The following is a 15,472-nucleotide window of genomic DNA, read 5'->3' on the forward strand; positions in this document are numbered from 1 at the left end:
GGGCTGGGAGCTGAACCCACCGCCGCCCACAGCAGAGAAGAGGCAGGGGTCCTGGCCGTGGGGCTGCGGGAGTGGTTCTGCCTCCAGCCCGGCTCTGTGTGTCTGCGTGCCGGGGTCTGTGTGCCCGTGTGACGGTGTCTGTCCGGGCGTCTGTCTGTGTGTGTGCGCGTCTGTGTGTGTGAGTGTATGTGTGTGTCTGTGTGTGTGTGTGCGTCTGTGTGCCTGTGTGTGTGTCTGTGCGTGTGCATCAGTGTGTGTCTGTGTGTGTGCCTGTGTGTGTGAGTGTGTGTGTGTGAGTGTGTGTGTGTGTGAGTGTGTCTGTGTGTCTGTGTGTGTCTGTGTGTGTGAGTGTATGTGTGTGTGTCTGTGTGTGTGCCTGTGTGTGTATGTGTGTGCGTCTGTGTGCCTGTGTGTGTGTCTGTGCGTGTGCATCAGTGTGTGTCTGTGTGTGTGTCTGTGTGTGTCTGTGTGTGTGAGTGTATGTGTGTGTGTCTGTGTGTGTGCCTGTGTGTGTATGTGTGTGCGTCTGTGTGCCTGTGTGTGTGTCTGTGCGTGTGCATCAGTGTGTGTCTGTGTGTGTGTCTGTGTGTGTCTGTGTGTGTGAGTGTGTCTGTGTGTCTGTGTGTGTCTGTGTGTGTGAGTGTATGTGTGTGTGTCTGTGTGTGTGCCTGTGTGTGTGTGTCTGTGTGTGCCTGTGTGTGCCTGTGTGTGTGTCTGTGTGTGTGTGTCTATGTGTGTGTCTGTGTGTGTATGTGTGTGTGTGCGTCTGTGTGTGTGTGTGCGTGTGTGTGTCTGTGTGTATCTGTGTGTGTCTGTGTGTGTGCCTGTGTGTGTGAGTGTATGTGTGTGTGTCTGTGTGTGCGTCTGTGTGTGTGTGCGTGTGTGTGTCTGTGTGTATCTGTGTGTGTCTGTGTGTGTGTGTGTCTGTGTGTGTGCCTGTGTGTGTGAGTGTATGTGTGTGTGTCTGTGTGTGTGCCTGTGTGTGTGTGTGTGTGTGCGTCTGTGTGTGTGTCTGTGTGTGTGAGTGTGTGTGTGTGTCTGTGTGTGCCTGTGTGTGCCTGTGTGTGTGTCTGTGTGTGTGTGTCTGTGTGTGTGTCTGTGTGTGTATGTGTGTGTGTCTGTGTGTCTGTGTGTGTCTGTGTGTGTGAGTGTATGTGTGTGTGTCTGTGTGTGCGTCTGTGTGTGTGTGTGCGTGTGTGTGTCTGTGTGTATCTGTGTGTGTCTGTGTGTGTGCCTGTGTGTGTGAGTGTATGTGTGTGTGTCTGTGTGTGTCTGTGTGTGTGTCTGTGTGTGCCTGTGTGTGCCTGTGTGTGTCTGTGTGTCTGTGTGTGTGTCTGTGAGTGTGTGTGTGTGTGTCTGTGTGTCTGTGTGTGTCTGTGTGTGTGTCTGTGTGTGTCTGTGTGTGCCTGTGTGTGTCTGTGTGTGTCTGTGTGTGCCTGTCTGTATGTGCATGCTTGGAAGAGGGCCCTGAGCCCCAGGTAAGCCCGCAGCCCGAGTGAGAGCTTGCTTTCACCCTGGAGCGGCCCTCCAGCCTCCAGCCGGATCCCTGACCAGAGGACGCGCTCGCGCTGGGCTGTGACCCGGCACAGGAGACCATCGCACGCTGCGCGGGGCAGCCCACAAGCGCTCCCGAGGACCACACGCCGGGAGGGCGACCACAGTGCCCCGCACCCAGACCCCAGGACAGAGGCTCTGGCTCGTTGATGCCGTCCAACCATCTCATCCTCGGTCGTCCCCTTCTCCTCCCGCCTTCAATCTTTCCCAGCATCAGGGTCTTTTCTGATCGGTCAGTATGTTGGAGTCTCACCTTCAGCATCAGTCCTTCCAGTGAGTATTCACAGTTAATTTCCTTCAGGATGGACTGGTTTGATCTCCTTGCAGTCCAAGGGACTCTCAGGAGTCTTCTCCAACACCACGATTTGAACACTAAACGTGTACATAAGGGCACACGCAATGTACTGTTAAATGTCACAGACACACGCACACCCACAACAAGACTCCCAGAGAAGGGGAAACCCCCCTCGTTTTAATTCACGTCTGGGGGAATTTGTCCAGTAAGCATTTAACGGACACCCACTGGCTCCAAGACACCAGCGAGAAGGGTCTGTGGGGGCAGAAGTTGCGAAATGACCAATTCTCCCACTGCAGGGGGAAAGCTGCTTAGGAACAGAATGTGGTGATAACGACTTGCCAAACAGATGGTTAGTGTTAAAGTTTTCTTCCGCGTTTTGGAAAGGACTGTCTCCAGCACGCCGGCTGCAGCGGGCTGGGTCCCAGAGAGCGGTTCCCATCCTCAGTTCCGCGGGGGTTCATCCTGCCTGGCCTTGAGCTCAGTGCAGACTCCGTGGGATTCCAGAGAGCCGAGGGTCCGCCCCGGCCACGTGGCCACATGCGGGAATTCTAACCGCATCAGTCGGTGGCCCCCGGGGAGGTTCCAGGATGAAGCAAGAGAGGCTCTGCTTGGGTGTAAAATTTTTTTCTTAAGTGCGGGACTGATGGGGCTGCAGACATCAAGGGAGATGCTATTTGAATGCAGCGTTTCCTTAACATTTCCAAATTCGTGGGTAAAAAAAATCCACGATGAAGAAAATATCTGTATTTTAACTAAAGACAGGATCTCACAGAGTCGAGAGTCGGGTGTGTTGGGCTAGATAACGAATGGATAAATCCTGCAGAGTTAAGAGTCTGATCCTGTCTGGACTATAAATGTTGGTGTTGCCTACATCCTGGATTTCTGGCATTATTTTTTATTTTTCCAAATATTGCGTCAGGGACGTCTCTGGTGGTCCAGCGTTTTAAGACTTCACCTTCCAATGCAGGGGGTGCAGGTTTGATCCCTGGTTGAGGAGCTAAAATCCCAAGTGCCTTGGGCCGAAAAACCAAAACATAAAACAGAAGGGACAGTGTAACAAGTTCAACAAAGGTTTTTAAAAAATATATCCCATCAAAATTTTACCTCAAAAAAAAAATCTTGACTTGGTCTTACCCTGTGTAGCAGAGGGAACTATATTCAATACCCTAGGATAAGCATAATGGAAAAGAATATGAGAAATAACACATATATGCTGCATAACTGAGTCACTGTGCTATGTAGCAGAAATTAGCTCAACGCTGTAAATCAACTGTACATCAATGACATTTTAAAAAATAAAAATGAGGGACTTGCCTAGTGGTCCAGTGGCTCAGACCCCACGCTCCCAATGAAGGAGCCCAGGCTTCAACGCCCAGTCAGGGGATGAGATCCCACGTGCCTCCACGAAGACCCGCTGCAGCCACATAAGTAAATAAATGTTAAAAACAAAAACAGATTAACTGGAGAAAACAAATTTAAAAAAAAATAAAAATAAAGGGCAGCGTTGCTCAGATCCTTGGCAGGCGGCTGTCCGGCCGGGCCTCGCACCTGGCACCGCAGGCCTCTGGGGCTGGCGGGTGGTCTGTTGCAGGGCCGTCCCCGGGTGCCGTGGGATGCACAGCGGCAGCCGGGTCCCCCCCGCCGGAGGCCACTCCTGGGTCCCCCTCGCACTGTGACAGCCACAGGCCTCTCCAGCACTTCCAGGTGTTCCCTGGCGGGCTCCAGCACACCTGATTGAGAACTGGTGGTTCAGCCACGCTTTGCCCACTGTTTTGTTTTCAGTGTATTTCCCTTTTTTTACAAAAATAATAGATTTTATTTATTTTTTATTTTTAAATTATAAAATATGACAACACATTTATAGGAAACTTGGAAAATACTGAACAAAGTTACACGTGTCAAATGTGCTATGCTTCAGTTCAGCTCAGTCGCTCAGTCGTGTCCAACTCTTTTCAACCCCATGACCCGCAGCACGCCAGGCCTCCCTGTCCATTACCAGCTCCCGGACTTTACTCAAACTCATGCCCATCGGGTCGGTGATGCCATCCAGCCATCTCATCCTCTGTCGTCCCCTTCTCCTCCTGCCCCCAATCCCTCCCAGCATCAGGGTCTTTTCCAACAAGTCAACTCTTCGCATGAGGTGGCCAAGGTATTGGAGTTTCAGCTTCAACATCAGTCCTTCTAATGAACACCCAGGACTGATCTCCTTTAGAAAGGACTGGTTGGATGTCCTTGCAGTCCAAGGGACTCTCGAGAGTCTCCTCCAACACCACAGTTCAAAAGCATCAATTCTTCGGTGATCAGTTTTCTTCACAGTCCAACTCTCACATCCATACATGACCACTGGAAAAACCACAGCCTTGACCAGACGGACCTTTGTTGGCAAAGTAATGTCTCTGCTTTTTAATATGCTGTCTAGGTTGGTCATAACTTTCCTTCCAAGGAGTAAGCGTCTTTTAATTTCATGGCTGCAATCACCACCTGCAGTGATTTTGGAGCCCCAAAAATAAAGTCTCTCACTGTTTCCACTGTCTCCCCATCTATTTCCCATGAAGTGATGGGACCAGATGCCATGGTCTTAGTTTTCTGGATGTTGAGCTTTAAGCCAACTTTTTCACTCTCTTCTTTCACTTTCATCAAGAGGCTCTTTAGTTCTTCTTCACTTTCTGCCATAAGGGTGGTGTCATCTGCATATCTGAGGTTATTGATATTTCTCCCAGCAATCTTGATTCCAGCTTGTGCTTCTTCCAGCCCAGCGTTTCTCATGATGTCCTCTGCATATAAGTTAAATAAGCAGGGTGACAATATACAGCCTTGACATGCTTCTTTTCCTATTTGGAACCAGTCTGTTGTTCCATGTCCAGTTCTAACTGTTGCTTCCTGACCTGCATACAGGTTTCTCAAGAGGCAGGTCAGGTGGTCTGGTATTCCCATTTCTTTCAGAATTTTCTACAGTTTATTGTGATCCACACAGTCAAAGGCTTTGGCATAGTCAATAAAGCAGAAATAGACATTTTTCTGGAACTCTCTTCTTTTCGATGATCCAGCAGATGTTGGTAATTTGATCCCTGGTTCCTCTGCCTTTTCTTAAACCAGCTTGAACATCTGGAAGTTCTCGGTTCACGTATTGCTGAAGCCTGGCTTGGAGAATTTTGAGCATTACTTTACTAGCGTGTGAGATGAGTGCAATTGTGTGGTAGTTTGAGCATTCTTTAGGATTGCATTTCTTAGGGATTGGGATGAAAACTGACCTTTTCCAGTCCTGTGGCCACTGCTGAGTTTTCCAAATTTGTTGGCATGTTGAGTGCAACACTTTCACAACATCATCTTTTAGGATTAGAAATAGCTCAACTGGAATTCCACCACCTCCACTAGCTTTGTTCATAGTGATGTTTTCTAAGGCCCACTTGACTTCACATTCCAGGATGTTTGGCTCTAGGTGAGTGATCACACCATTGTGATTATCTAGGTCATGAAGATCTTTTTTGTACAGTTCTTCTGTGTATTCTTGCCACCTCTTCTTAATATCTTCTGCCTCTGTTAGGTCCATACTATTTCTGTCCTTTATTGAACCCATCTTTGCATGAAATGTTTCCTTGGTATCTCTAATTTTCTTGAAGAAATCTCTAGTCTTTCCTATTCTGTTGTTTTCCTCTATTTCTTTGCATTGATCGTTGAGGAAGGCTTTCTTATCTCTCCTTGCTATTCTTTGGAACTCTGCATTCAAATGGGAATATCTTTCCTTTTCTCCTTTGCTTTTCACTTCTCTTCTTTTCACAGCTATTTGTAAGGCCTCCTCAGACAACCATTTTGCTTTTTTGCATTTCTTTTCCATGGGGATGGTCTTGATCCCTGTCTTCTGTACAATGTCACAAACCTCCGTCCATAATTCATCAGGCACTCTGTCAGATCTAGTCCCTTAAATCTATTTCTCACTTCCACTGTATAATCATAAGGGATTTGATTCAGGTCATACCTGAATGGTCTAGTGGTTTTCCCTACTTTCTTCAATTTAAGTCTGAATTTGGCAATAAGGAGTTCATGATCTGAGCCACAGTCAGCTCCCGGTCTTGTTTTTGCTGACTGTATAGAGCTTCTCCATCTTTGGCTGCAAAGAATTTAATCAATCTGATTTCGGTGTTGACCATCTGGTGATGTCCATGTGTAGAGTCTTCTCTTGTGTTGTTGGAAGAGGGTGTTTGCTATGAGCAGTGCGTTCTCTTGGCAGAACTCTATTAGCCTTTGCCCTGCTTCATTCTGTACTCCAAGGCTAAATTTGCCTGTTACTCCAGGTGTTTCTTGACTTCCTACTTTTGCATTCCTGTCCCCTATAATGAAAAGGACATCTTCTTTGGGTGTTAGTTCTAAAAGGTCTCGTAGTTCTTCATAGAACCGTTCAACTTCAGCTTCTTCAGCATTACTGGTTGGCGCATAGGCTTGAATTGCCGTGATATTGAATGGTTTGCCTGGGAAACGAACAGAGATCATTCTGTTATTTTTGAGATTGCATCCAAGTACTGCATTTCACACTCTTTTGCTAACTATGTTGGCTACTGCATTTCTTCTTTGCTGTGCTTAGTCAGGGCCAACTCTCTGGGGCCCCGTGGACTGTAGCCCACCAGCCTCCTCTGTCCATGGGATTTTCCAGGCAAGAATACTGGAGTGGGTGGCCTATCCCTTCTCCAGGGGATCTTTCTGACACAGGAATCGAACCAGGGTCTTCTGAATGGCAGGCTGTTTCTTTACTAGCTGGGCTACCAGGGAAGCCCCAAAGTTACATATAGTTTCACATATGTTGCAATTATTTTTAAGTAGATAAGGTAAGATTTTTATTTGGAGTTTCAATATCAAACTCTCAAAAATTAATAGAATGAATAGACAGAGAAGTAGAAGGATATGATAGATCTGAAGAGGACTATGAACCATTTCAACATAATTAAGATTTATACAATTGTCACACAACAGCAGGAGACTAATGCTATCCAAGTTCACATAGACTGTAAATTCAGAGACACTGGAACATATCCAGGGACATAAAACAAGGTGCAAAAATTTCATGATCTAAAAGTATTGAAATCATGTAGTCTGTCCTCTTACCACTGTGGAATTATGTTAAAAATCAATATCAAAAAAATATTTGAAAATAAGCCACATATTTTCAAGTGCAATAAAACTTTTTCAAAATTTAAGTGAAAAATAAATGTTTTAGAGGAATCAGGTTCACAGGAAAACTGAGCAAAGGGAGACTTCCCTGGGAGTCCAGTGTTTAAGACTCAGCGCTTCCAGTGCAGAGGGCACGAGTCTGATCCTTGGTCAGGGAACTGAGATCCCGGCACTGCGAGGCCAAAAAATTAAATTAAAAAAAAAAGAAAAGAAAACAAGGAAAGTCTGAGAAACTGGCAGGGCTAAGAGGTACCTAAGGAATCTTGACAACTAAATGTAACATTGTATCCTGACAAAGATAAAGGACATGAGGGGAAAACTGAGGAAATCTGATGGATTTTTAAAAAATGGAGCAAAGGTAGAAGGTTCCCTACACCTGCTGTCCATCCGTAAACGCCCAGCCCCCTGTCGTCAACACCCCCCACCGAAACGGGACGTTGGTTACAGCAGATCAGCCCGCGCTGACACCTTGATGTCCCCGGACTCTAGTTTGTGTCACCACTCACTGTTTCATTGCACATCGTGTGGGTCTGCACAGACGTGGAGTGACGTGGCCCCCCGTGGCAGCCTCAGACAGCGCATCTCGGTGCCCTGAGCCTCCTCTGTGGTCCACCTGTCCTTCCCTCGTCCAGCCCGCGGCCACCTCACACACTCACACACACTCACACACACTCACACACACACTCCCCACCCCCCACACTAGCACGCCCCCAGCTCTGTGCTAACCCCCATGTCCCGAGCTCCCCCTTCACCCCTGGGGGCTGGGGACCGTCTCATCCCAGCTGGGGTGAGGCCACGCGGATCCCGAGGGCCAGCGAGTGTGAGTCTGTGCGTGTGGGTTCCTCACACGTGTCTCCGACACGGCACGGAGCAGTCTGGACGTGGGCCGGGTGTTGAGGTGAATGGTGACTGTGGAGACGGATCGGGGAGGGTCCGGAAAAACGCGCAAGAGGCGGAAGTCTGGTTTTTTCTTTTTTAGTTTTTTATTGAAGTAGACTTAACTTACAGTTAATTTCTGATATACAGCAAAGTGACTCAGTGATATATATATATTTGTTGTTGTGTGTGCTCAATCGCTTCAGTCGTGTCCGACTCTTTGCAACCCCATGGACTGTAGCCCGCCAGGCTTCTCCGTCCATGGGATTCTCAGGCAAGAACACTGGAGTGGGGTGCCCTGCCCTCCTCCAGGGGATCTTTCCGACCCAAGGATAGAACCCACATGTGTTATATCTCCTGCCTTGGAATGCCGGTTCTTTACCATTAGTGCCACCTGCGAAGCTGTTGTTGATATGTGTGTGTGTGTGTGTGTGTGTGTGTGTGTGTGTGTGTACATTCCTCTAAATATTCTTTTCCATTATGGTTTATCCCAGGATATTGAATATAGCTCCCTGTGCTATACAGTAGGTCCTTGTTGCGTATCCGTCTTATATACACTAGCTTTCATCCTATATATCCTATATATGCTGTTGTTGTTGTTGTGTAGTTGCTCAATCGTGTCTGACTCTGTGTGACCCCATGGACTGCAGCCCACCAGACTCCTCTGTCCGCGGGATTCTCCAGGCAAGAGTACTGGAGTGGGGTGCCATTTCCTTCTCCAGGGATCTTCCTGATCCAGGGATGGAGCCTCCGTCTCCTGCATTGGCAGATGAATTCTTTACCACTGAGCCACCAAGGAAGCCCTACATACTATCAATATATATCTCAATACTAATCCCAAACTCTCAGCCTATCCCTCCCCTGTGCCTTCACCTCTGTTTCTAAAGCCCCATGAAAAGTGAGAGCCAAGTCGCTCAGTCATGTCCGATCCTGTGACCCCAGGGACAGTAGCCCGCCAGGCTCCTCCGTCCGTGGGATTCTCCAGGCACGAACACTGAAGGGCGCGGCCCACCCCAGTGTCCTTGCCAGGAGCATCCCATGGACAGAGGAGCCTGCTGGGCTACAGTCCTGGGGTCGCAGAGTCCGACACGACGGAGGGACTAGCACTGCCACGACCAGAGGCCTCTTCCGGAGTCCTCGGTTTCTCCATTTCCAAAAAGCCAGCCGAACACGGCCGGGATTTCGGAAAAACCTGAGTGTGTGCTGTGCAAGCGTTGTGGTGGGTGAAAGGGCTTGCTTCTACAAGCAGGGCAGGCTGCAGGGCGAGCCGGGGAGCCTGGCTCCCGCCCGCCTCTCTGGCGGGGTTCCTCGGAGCTGGCGGTGATGAACAGCAGCCCCCTCATGGACAGTCTGCGGCAGCTGCCGGGCGATCCGGGCGGGGACGCGGGCCTCTGCGGCCTTCACGCGCGGCTCGGACCCAGCCTGCGAGCACCGGGCCGTGCAGCTGTCGGGGGATTAGCTGTAAGGAAAGGCGATCCCGTGACGAATGGGTCAGGTATGTCCGCCCCTGGGAAGCCGAAGCTCCAAGATCTGCCCGATAGGAAACCGGTCGGCTCGCAACAACGCAAAACTCGTTTGTCTTCTGCGTCCCCGTCGGGGACCGCTTTGAACGCGTCCGGAGAAGCAGAACGGGCTCCCCGGGGTGGGGCTCAGATGGTAAAGAACCCGCCTGCGACGTGGGAGACGTGGGTGCGATCCCGGTCCGGACGGTCCGCTGGAGGAGGGAGTGGCAGCCCGCTCCAGGGTTCTTGCCTGGGGAGCCCCACGGACAGAGGGGCCTCGAGGGCTACAGACCGTGCAGGCTGCCCAGCGCTGGGGGGCTTTGGTGGGGGAACCCCTGGGGCACTTCGCTCAGAGTCTGTTGCCCACGGTTTCTGAGATGTTGTTTCTCGCTCATGATCCCAAGCAAGGGTGCTTTGCTGTAAAACGATTGTCTGTGAACTGCTTCCTCCGAAAGAAAGCCTGTACCCAGAGTGACCAGAGGTCTATCAATGTTTCGTTTTCTTCTCCTGAAGCTGAGAGGCACTTGCCACCCTGGATGTGGTAGGAATTGAACAAGATTAGGATGAAAGATTATTATTTAAAATTAAAGATCACCTCTTTCTGAGTCTCCCCCCCCCACCCCGCCCCCCACCAGGGGACAGTGGATAAAACCACGCGCGAGTGTAAGGGACACGGGTCCCATCCCTGATCTGGAAAGATCCCGCGTGCTGCGGGCAGTTAAGCCCACACACCACCACTGCTGAACCCTCGCTCTAAAGCCCACGGTCCAGAGAAGCCACAGCTCCCCACAACCGGGGGAAGTCCACACCCAGCACAGCCAAAAATAAAATTTTAAAATATTTTTTAAAAAGAGAGAAAGGAAGATGTGGTCAGATGCACAGTGCAGAAAGATGGCTTTGGCCTTCAGTGCCTGAAGTGATGGGTGGAGGATAGTGTCCTTGGAAAGTTTAAAAAGAGACAAAAGTAGACAAAATAGCAACATTTATTCCATTGCACTCATCATTTCAATACTTTCCTCTACAGCAGAAACTAACACAATGTTGTAAAGCAACTATATGCCAATAAAAATTAATGGTAAAATAAAGAAAATAGAATTATTCATTTCTTTTTTTTTAAAGAAAGATTTTTTTACTTGTTGGGAATTCCCTGGTGGTCTAGTGGTTAGGACTTGGCGTGTTCACTGCTGCAGCCCAGGCTCAATCCCTGGTCAGGGAACTAAGATTCTGCAAGCCTTACAGCAAGACAAAAAAACATAACAAACACAAAAACCAAAAAAAAAACAAAACAAAAGGAGTTTTACTCATCAAAGACTACATACAACACAGGCATGCACCCACATGAATAATAATAATTCATAATAGCATTATTTTTTAATTATTTCTGGTTTAATTCATAAAATGGAATACTACACAGCTATTAAGAAGGAGCACAGGCCAAATGCTGTGTGATGTATGTGAAGGGGCTACATTCATATGTGAGGATAACTATCATTCTAAGGTTCTTGTAAATGAAGATCTACCAAAAAATTAGCTTTAATCAAACTAAAGATAAAAAATAATAATAATTGAAGGACATGGGGGGAAAAAAGGAACACAGAAGTATTTTAAATTCCAATATGGCATGATCTCCAAAATATATTTTGGTGGAAAAAGAGAAGATACAGAACAGTGGGTTTAGTACACTACATTTTGCAGGAAAAATGGGACATTTATACTTGTATCTACTTGTGTGTCCATAACTCTATGAATAAACAGAAAGTGTTGCCTGTATCACTGGTTGCTTCTTAAGAAGGAAACTGGGTACCACAGAATGGGGAGAGGTCCTTTTTATTTCACATTTTAAAAATTTTTATAAAATTTTAAGTTGAAGTATAGGTTAATTTACAATGTTGTGTTAGTTTCAAATTTACAGCAAAGTGATTCAGTTATCCACACATATATATTCCTTTCCAGATTCTTTTCCATTATAAGTCATTACAAGATATTAGTATGGTTTCCTGTGCTATTCAGTAGGACCTTGTTTATCTATTTTATTAATATATATAGTAGTGTGTAACTGTTAATCCCAAACTCACAATCTATCCCCCACCCCACCATCCCTTTTGGTAGCCATAAGTTTGTTTTCTATGTCTGTGGGTCTGTTTCTGTTTGCAAATAAGTTCATTTGCATATTTTTTAGACCACATATAAGCAATGTCATATGATATTTGTCTTTGTCTGGCTTCATTTAGTATGACAATCTCTGGGTCCATTTATGTTGCTGCAAATGGCATCATTTCATTCTTTTTTATGGCCGAGTAATATTCCATTGTATACATGCCCCACATTTCCTTCATCCATTCATCCGTCAGTGGATGTTCAGGTTGCTTCCATGTCTTGGCTATTCTGAAGAGCGCTGCTACGAACATAGGGGTGCATGGATCTTTTCGATTATGGTTTTTGTCTTCTCCCTATCATCGCCAAGACGTGGGATTGCCAGATCATGTGGTAACTCTACACTTCGTGGTTTAAGGAGCCTTCGGCCTGTTTCCACAGTGACTACCCCCACCCACAGTGTAGGCGGGTTCCTTTTTCTCCACTCCTTCCAGAGGGAAGTCTTTTCACTGCCTGCCTGTTTGAACCTTTGAATGTGTTGCCTGTTAAAAAAAAGAAAAAAAGAATAAAATTAGATTTTAAATGAAAATAAATAACCCTGACGATGAACTAGAACAGGAGACCCCAGCCCTGTTCCGCCAGCAGCCCCTACCTTCTCCATCGTGTTGATGGAGCTCACCAGAGGAGCCCAGTGGCACTTACCGAACTTCCGGTTAGCCGAACTTCCGCTTAGCCCAGCTTCCGCTTAGCCGAACTTCCGCTTAGCCCGGCTCTGACCCGGTCCGCGGGGCCAGAGTCGCCCTCCCTTAACGAGTGTTCCGTCTTCCCCTCCCAGGTGTGTCGTCAGCCCCAAGGAAGAGACCCCGTCAGCCTGGGACCAGGAGGGTCCGGGGGCGAGCTCCCCGGATGAGAGCGAAGGTAAGAGCGAAAGACCCGTCATGTGCGTCACCTCGCGGTCCCCCCAGGCCCACAGGTTGTGGGGAGGCCGGTGGGGACCGGTGACGCGTGGCACCCGCGTCTGGTACAGTCACGGAGTGAGGGGGCGGGAACCGGCAAGAAGGCTGTGGGCGGGGCTTCCCTGCTGGCCCGCTGGCTGAGACTGCGCGTCCAAAGCAGGGGGCCCAGGTTCGATCCCTGGTCAGGGAACTAGAGCCCACGCGTCGCAACTAAGACCCGGCGCAGCCAAATACACACATGCAAATAAATATTTTAAAAGAAGAAGGTTCCAGAGGGGACCTGGGGTCAGATTTGTATCGAATGCCAGCACTGTGCGTAACCTATTTCTCCTCTCCGCAGGGCAGGATTCTAAACAGCAGCGGCTCCTTCTCAGATCTGCGTCTTAGGAAGATTATCTGTGCTGCCAGAATGACAGTCAACAAATTCCAGTCCTCTCAAAGCTCCTTCTGTATACCCACCCATTAATGTTATTGTCTATGTGATTCCCTCCGTAACAGTTTTTTTTTAAAAATTCGGTGGACTCACTACTTCTTAAAATTGAAATAGGCTCACTAAAGGTGATTTTAAATTTATTTTTTTATTGATATGTTAAAAGAAAAGTTTAATTCATAACTTACAGAGTAAACCAGCAATAGCTCAAAATTTTAATTAACCGTCCAAGGAATCTAAAATATAAAGTTACTAGAAGGAAGCTTAGCAGAAAGTCCTTCTGACTGGGAGTTAATACAAATATCTCTTTGATATTACTCCAAAAGCCACAATTCAAAAATTAATAAAGAGGGATAATTTGGACTTCATAAAAATTAAGAACTTTTGCTTTTTAAAAAATTTTTCTTCTGGGCCACACCTCGAAGCTTGCGGGATCTTAGTTCCCCAGTCAGGGATTGAAGCTGAGCCCCCTGCCGTGAAAGCGCTGAGTGCTAACCACTTCACCACCAGGGAAGTCCCAAGACTTTCTGCCCTTTGAAAGACTCTAAACATGTGGGATGCTTCATGAATTTCCTTCGGCCCGGGCTGTGTTAATCTTGTCTGAATTGCTCCAGTTTTAGTGTATGTGCAGCTGAAGTGAGCATGGTAATTTTTAAATTGAAGTTTACTTGATTTACAATATTGTGTTAGCTTCTGGTGTATAGCAAAGTGATTCAGTTATACATATATATGTATATATATGTATTCTTTTTTATTTTTTCCATTATGGTTTATTGCAAGATATTGAATATAGTTCCCTGTGCTGTAGAGTATGTTGTTTATTTAATACACACGGTGTGTGTATATATTAATCCCAGACTCCTAATTTATCTCTCCCCCCATAATTTTTATACAGTGACATATGCCCATTATTTCTCAAGACACCTGGAAAAATAATTTAAAACATTAATAAAAAATAAAGATAAGTTTACTATTCAGCCATTTAAGAAATGAAATAATGCCATTTGCACCAACATGGACGGACCTAGGGATGATCGTACTAAGTGAAGTAAGTCAGAAAGAGAAAAACACATACCCTGGGATATCAGTGATATGTGGAATCTAAAATATGACAGAAATGAACTTATCTGTGAAACATAAACAGACTCAGACGTAGAGAACAGACTCGTGATTGCCAAGGGATGGGGGTGGGAAGGATTGGGAGCTTTGGGGTCAGCAGATGTCAGCCATTATATATAGGATGGATAAACAACAGGCCCTACTGTGGGGCGCAGGAAACTCGGTTCAATATCCTGTGATAAACCAACATGGAGAAGAATCTGAAACAGTGTGTGTGTGTGTGTGTGTGTGTAACTGAATCACTGTTGTACACCTGAAACCAACGCAACACTAAATCAACCACACCCCAATGAAATAAAGTCTCACAAATAAAGGCAATTTTCCCCTCACCGTAGGAAATGAGCGGAGAGACGCTTTCTAACCGGATCCGCTGTGCCCTCTGGACTGTGAGGGCCTCCCAGGGGGTGCCAGTGGGAAGGAGCTCACCTGCCAATCCAGGAGACATAGGAGACGCAGGTCCGGCCCCTGCGCGGGGAGGATCCCCTGGAGGAGGGCGCGGCAGCCCGCCCCAGTGTTCCCGCCTGGAGGGTCGCAGGGACGGAGGAGCCTGGCGCACTGCAGTCCAGGGGGCCGCACAGAGGCGGAAGCGGCTGACTGCGCGCGCACGCACTAGACTGAGCAAAGGCCCTGGGGTCGGGCCGCGTGCAGCCGCTCCTGGGAGCAGCAGGAAGGCCGGCGGGTGAGCGCGCAGCGCGCGGTGGTGGCCGTGGACGTGGGCTCGCGTAGACAGCGGCCTGCGTGCTGAGCGCGGGCGGGTCTCCGCAGGGGCTGACGCCAGACCCGTGTCCACACGGGAGCCCCTCGGCCGCGTGGGCAGAGAAGCCAGAGGTCTCGCGGGCTTGGCCCTGCTGCGCCGCCCGCATCCTTCTCACGCGCGACCCCCCGCGGTCCGGGAGGAAGGGGCAGGTGCGAACCGAAGCCTCAGAAGAACCGGGCCCCACGAAGCCACGCCGCGGCCCTCAACCGCGCGACTGCGCCCCCAGGAAACGTTGGGCAGTACCCGAGACACCGTGGGCTGTCCCGAGGGGGCCGGGGGGTGTGGACGCTGGGGTCGGTGGGAGACCAGAGACGCGCTCCCCGCGCACAGCAGGGAAGGCAGGAGCGCCCGGCCGCGGGGCTCTGACCCGCGCTCACGCCCGCCCCTGCCCCGGTTCCGCCTGCCTTCCCTTCGTCTGAGGCCCGTGCCTGCGCCCGTGTGCCTCCGTGCGTGTGCAGCGACAGCGCCCGTATACACGTGACCTGGCAAGCCTGGGTGGGTCTCAGCTCATCCCAGCCTCAGCAACCGGCTGTGTGTCCTCGGGCCAGTTCCTCAACCTCTCTGAGCCCCAGTCGCCTTGAAGTCGGGAATCATCAAAGTACCCCCTCACACGGCTGTTGGGGAACGTGGTTCGTTTGGAAAGGGCCTGTCCAAAGAGGGGGTGTTCGACACCTGGTAGTCATCACCACCACTGCTTTTCTCAGTATCAGCTGGTCAGGATAC

This window comes from Muntiacus reevesi, chromosome 2 (assembly GCF_963930625.1).
Source record: "Muntiacus reevesi chromosome 2, mMunRee1.1, whole genome shotgun sequence".
Classification (NCBI taxonomy): Eukaryota; Metazoa; Chordata; class Mammalia; order Artiodactyla; family Cervidae; genus Muntiacus; species Muntiacus reevesi.